We start from the raw sequence: 6000 nt of genomic DNA, 5'->3' as shown, positions 1-6000 counted from the left end.
TCTGAAATTAGATAACATGCTTTAAACAAGCCACCTCTGTGTAAAGTACGTCTCTAATTACTGAGACTAAATTATATGAAAACTGAGCTTGTCTGAAGTAAATCTTCAGTTCAGTAATTCTAAAATTAAATAATGATTAACTTAATTACTCCAAGACCATAAAAAAAACCTACTCTTAATAAAATACAGGATTCAAGTGCGTGTTTTGAGAGAGGGTAATTTAATCAGCTTCATTTTCAAATAACTTCTATCAAGACAAGGTTTGTAGGTAAAAGAAACACCTTTTGTTATGCTTATTAGTAAAGCTGGGAAAAGTAGACTAGTTCTTGGGTATAAAAGCCCTTTCTCAGATCTGAATAGAAGCTGCAAACTTCAGTACTAAATATAAGTTGAGAACATTTGCTTTTAATTTCATTAGGTACATGCCACTTAGACCTTCTGAAAGAGGTAGTAGATGGTACCCTTGGAGAAGAGTGTAATATTAGTACAAGGAAGACAGACAAAGTAGTTATTTCTCCTAGGAAAAGAGAAACATGGGTAATTTTTGTAAGAGTTTAAGTTACAGAGAATTTATGACCTGGGTTAGCAACTTCATGTGTTTTGCCTTGTATTTTGTTTTTAAACAAAATATATTTTACCTTGATTAATTGAAGTTTTTTTTTTTTTTTTTTGCCTGTAGGCAAATGAGAAAGCAAATCTCTTGAAACAGTGGCACTTCCCTGGAGGGAGGAGATGGAAATTCTCCTGTTACTCTGAACGTTGCCAGGTGCCAGAATTGTTCCACGGTCGTGGTGGTAAGAAAGAAATCTTTCCCCACATCATTGTATCTGCGCTTTGTCTGTAGCAATAAGATGCTTCTAGAAAAAAATGGGGGTGCAAATCCTGTTTGTTTCATAGTCTATGATCCGTACGATTTGCTGGGTAGGGGTCAGAAATCTTGCGCTCTTGTAATTTAATCTGGGGACAGAACCTGCTCTTCAAGTTGGTGCTTGCGGTAGTGTTCGCTCGCACCATCTCWTGAATGCTCTGTCTGTTAGTAATGATTGCAGCGAAGACTAACCACAGAGAAACCTGTAGAGGACTCCATAAATAGTAAACAATATCTTTCACCCCCCTACACTCACATGTAAAAGAGGAAGTGTGGCCTTACAGTGCTTTTAAAGACCTTCTTGTAGCATTCTTAGAAATCTCCTGAATGCTGATTCTAGAGTAATCTTGGACTGGGCTGCATTTAATTCAGATATCTATAAATTTTGTCCAATAACCAGATAGGGAAATGTTGTGCTAAAGCATCTGACTTGCTTCTCTTTTTGCCCTTTTTTCTTGTCTTTCCTAGAAAAGGTGGCAGCAAAGCAGGAAAGCTGATGAGACCCCACTGACACAGCAATAGGACAGGGTTTATCAGGACAAGATTTTAAAACCGCGGAATGGCTAGTGTCAAATGTTGACATCTTAATGATGACTTCTGTGATGCCCTGCCCTTCATGGACTCTTAGTAGCTCTTTTATAGGAAAATAATTTAATCTTGCTGATTTTACCAATACCARCAATGCTGGTAACCTTTCAACATCTGTTATAGGACAAGTAGTTTCCCAAGAAACTCTGGTTTCTGTGAGATACTTCTCAAAGCTCTGATTCAGTGTGATACATACTGGACCAGCCACAGTCTATGTTCAGAGCATGTATTCTAACCTCATGTAATGTCATGCCCCTTCTGAAGCTGAACATTTTTTTTGCTATAAAGAAAGTTAAATTATTTACCCAAAGCATGTTGGGTAGGTAGATAACCACTTTCTGCAAGCCCCAAATACTCTTGGACCAAAACTTTACCCTAAGCCAACTAATTATTGCACCTAAATCTGGTCAGTGTTGACTGTCTGCAGCTCCTGAAAATAGCCTTTTTACAATGTCTCAGTGACCAGCGCTACTTTCAAAACTGGTTTTGCAGAATGTTTTTGCCTGGGCTTATTGCTGTTAATGTAAAAGCAATGCCAGGGAAATGATTGAAAGCTTCAGTTCTTATGGTTTTGCTGTTTTGTAGCTTATTACTCAGTTTATATGGATGCAATCTTTTTGTTTATTTTTATATATATATATATATATATATATATATTTTTTTTTTTTTTTGGTGTGTGTGAAAAGCCTGAAAAGGCCATCAATGTGAGTGTTACTGAGAACTTAAATATGCTGGGAGACAAGATTATATAAACTGTGCAAGGCTGTTGAATTTTCAAGCTCTGCTTCTGTTGGGAGAAGAGAGAACCCGGGATTCTTGTACCCTGCCTGTTGCTAAACCTGGTGCACATTCCCCTTGTGCAGTGAGTGCCTGGGTCTTTTATCTGGGGTCAATAGAGCCTGCAAGGAAGAATAATCTGGAAATTGTATGTTCTGAATGAAGTGGAGGGAAGCTGGAAGCTGCATGGCTTGAATAGTCCTATGAATAATTCTTTCAACCTTCACTTTCTTGATTGTTCAGATGAATCCTGAGTGAATCGATAGATATTAATATGGGCCAGAGAAATTTTACTGAGACTTTTTCAGTGTCCTGGTAGATATTTTTTATGCAGAACAAACCTCTACTTTATGAACCAATGCACAGCTGGTATCACCAGGCACACAGTCAGAAGTGAGGGACTGAATTATGGGGAGACTAAATTGTAATTGCRTTTGGTGTAGTGGTTGTCCCTTCATGTTGTGGCTTTGTCCATAGACAGAGTTTATAGCTACCATCTGCTGCTATTGTCCTTTCTGTGTATCTTCATGAGGGAATTTCTCTTTCTTGGACTTGCCAATGTGATAATTTTTAACAATTCCTGGAAGATTCAATTTTAATATAAATTCAGGTGGAGGCTACGGCTATGGGAGCTCCTGCAGCTTTTGACTTGTTTGATTTGTGAATGTTATGGAAATGCCTGCTGGGGAGGACTGGGGGGGATCTTTGCAAGAGCACTTAGGGATATAAAGATCCAGCAGACTGAAAAAGCAGCTTACAAAAGCAATGATGGCAGTCACAACCTCAAGAACTTCTTATATAGTTCAAGAAAGGGGAAGTGTAAAGTACACTGAAAGCCATTTAAAATTTCTCTGTTTTCGTATTTAATTTGCCGGTTTAGAGCCTGTGGTAGCGTGTTGCTTAGAAGCCTGTAAGAAAGACGCCTCTCTTCACTGGCAGACTGATACTCTGAAAGGCTTCTAACAAGGATATGCTCCCTGCCCTTAGTCTGGTGTGGCTTGATTTTAAGCCAAGAGTCTATTTTGCACATATAGGGAAGTAATGTTTTCCTCTATCTATTTTTACTAGATAATGCACTGGCTTGGGACATTATGAAAATGAGAAAGGACTAGTTTTGAGTTTCCTTGTTAGTCTAGAAGCACACAAAAAGGCTTGGGTCTTTTATGTATGTATATTATAGCACAGAATATTCTTGTACAAGGTGGAAAATGTTGCTTTGAGCTTTTTCAGGTTGGCGAAAATATTTTTTTTGTCTTTCACTTCAGCAGGTCTTCTTTAACTGTTGAGCCTGCACGTAAGAGGGGGCAACAGAAAGTGGTCAACTCCCCTTGTTGTGACTTTATTTGGAAGTGGGTGTACCAACTGTGTTTTATGAAGCACTCGATGTTCGGACTATGCGCTGCTTGCTTTTGTTCCTCAGGAGACTTAGGGAGAGGAACAGCCTTGTCAGATGATGCTGGCTATGCTTGGACCCAAGACCCAGTGCTGTCTGGTCTTGCCAAGGTGGTTGCTGCTCCAGGCACGCACAAGGACCGGTTCCAGCACAGGGGAATTTAGCTGGTGGAAATAAAGGATATATAAACTGGGTCTCTTAGGCCCTGTGCAAGAGGCTTGGTGGTTGCTACTCTTAGGTGGCATTTAAGCACCTATTTCTAAGTCCTAATTTAGGCTCTAAAGCTCTTTCATGTTTCTGGTCCTTTAGCCTGTGAGATGTCTTGTATAAGGCTTAACTTTAAATAAGTGTGCTGTTAAAGCTTGTTTCATTCAAAATGTATACACCGAGGAGCTGGATTACGCAGGACCAACTTCCTTTGCTCAACCAACCTCTGATTGCTAATTGCCTATTAGGGATATTTATTTTGAGAGGAAAAAATAATCCAAACTAAAATGCTTATAAAGAAGTTATGAAGGCATGTATTATTATTCTTTTGTAATCGTTTTCAGAATAGAAATAATTGCTCCCACTGCAACATTTACATGTGTGATCTAAGTTTTAAAGTTTAAGTTTTAAAGGCTGTGCATTCAGGACTTCTGACAATGTTTCCCAAAGCAGCAGGAAGTACAGATGGGAACATGGATGTTGTCTCAACAGACGTTTTGGCACGGTATTACTGTTCTTTATAAGCAATGTCAGCTTTGTCACAAGGGTACGCTTGCCCAAGCTCTGTACTTTTATTCTCCCTTTTAAGAAAGAGTCTCTGTTTTTTGCCTTGGTTTTGGCGTTCAAGTTTGATTGGACAGTTCGCCAGCTGCCCAAGAATGGTTTGGCCTGAGGCTGAGGAGTTGGAGGTTCTGCAGCTGTATACATTTCTAATTGAAAATGGCTGGCAAATAAAAGATGCCCCTCTAAAAACAGAATATCCTTCACTCCTGAAGCAACATTAACAAGAGCAGCAAAAGCGAAGCAAGTTCAGTGCAGTATGAACAGATGATGCAGCTGCTGGGCTGTTGTGGCAACAGTTATGTTTTCATGATGAAGAATGAATGTACGTTTAGGAACTCGGTGCATGCCAGATGCGTAGCAGACAACCACAAGGGTGTTTGCACTGTGGGACCTGTCTGTGGTRGCCTGTTTTGTTACTCCCTGCTGTAAGACCAACAAGTCAGATGATACTCCTTCCCCTTAGCTTTATGAGCTTTTTGCCCTCAGTAAGGAGTCATCTGGGTACTTTGGATCTGTATGGCAAGATAAAATGTCAGAGCAAAAGGCGTAAGATGAATAAGCATCTTCCTTTGTGATGCTTTTTTCTGTACTGAAGGTGTAGCCACTTATTGCTGTTATGTGTATCCCAGAAGCAAAACATTTGCGCTGTTTGAGACTGCACACCAATTTAGCAATGGGGTATTTGGTAATAGACTTAGAAACCAGTGGCTATGTGCTGCTCTGTTAAGGCTGTTTGTCCCTGTGTACCCACAGCTATCTGTATTCTTCACCTTTATTGGGTTAACTGCTCAGAAGCAGGCCTACTGGAATGATTTATTTAAAAAAAAAAAAAAAAACAACTTAAAATTCTGAAGAAAAACATCAAAAAAACTTTTGCATCTGTTTTGTATCTTGTTGGTATAGACTTGCGTTGGGGAATAGCTGTAAAAGCGGTTATGCAAGCAAACCTCAGGAGATGACAACCTTAAGCATGAGTTAAGAGTGAGCCTCTGTGCCTGGGAGTGGGGACCTGCGAGCAATCAAACAACACGTCTGGATGATCTCTCAGTTGCCTGGAAGATGGGGAGGAGTAATGAATTTAGCAACAAAAATAGTTTTTATTAATGCAGCACAATTTGGATTATTATAGATACTTCCAAAATCTGGGTTATCATAGTCAAGTTAAAGGAGTTTAAATAGAATGAATCAGAAAAGAGGTAATTCATGTTTAATGGGCTTGAAAGTGAACAGCACAGATTGCAGACTCAAGAAGCAATTATACATTGCTGAATAAATAGCATGAAGGTTCTTGTTATATATATCTTGATAGGAGAAATATTGATTCTTTTAGATTTAGTTCTGATGATCAGACCAGTCTATTTTTTTTTATTTTGAATGAAGCTAGCCTGGTTTGCTAGACTTATTGTCTATAAATATATTCAATATTAACACATTGCATTGAACTGCAGGCAGTTTTTAATATCCTTGAATACCTGTTTTTTGGCATGTAATTGCAGATAAGCTAAGGGTTATTCTGATGGATAAAAATAAATCATAAGAGCATAAATGCTGCTTCTCAAACTATTACTTTTCCTAACTGAGGAGCTTTTGAAGAGCAGTGTCA

The 6000-nt window shown here is 38.9% G+C and overlaps 1 protein-coding gene across 1 annotated transcript in view; it reads left to right on the top strand.

The window, feature by feature from the left end:
* Positions 1–689: 689 nt before the first annotated feature.
* Positions 690–6000, top strand: part of AGPAT3 (1-acylglycerol-3-phosphate O-acyltransferase 3) — a 50005-nt gene continuing 44694 nt past the window's right edge. The window contains exon 1 of the mRNA XM_026056754.1: positions 690–794. The gene's annotated coding sequence lies outside the window, so the exon portion shown is untranslated. The remainder of the gene's footprint in view (positions 795–6000) is intronic.

The sequence above is a fragment of the Apteryx rowi genome, unplaced genomic scaffold, assembly GCF_003343035.1.
Source record: "Apteryx rowi isolate R43461 unplaced genomic scaffold, aptRow1 scaffold_1320, whole genome shotgun sequence".
Taxonomy (NCBI): domain Eukaryota; kingdom Metazoa; phylum Chordata; class Aves; order Apterygiformes; family Apterygidae; genus Apteryx; species Apteryx rowi.
The sequence above is the reverse complement of the archived record's forward strand: the minus strand, read 5'-3'. Positions and strand labels throughout refer to the sequence as shown.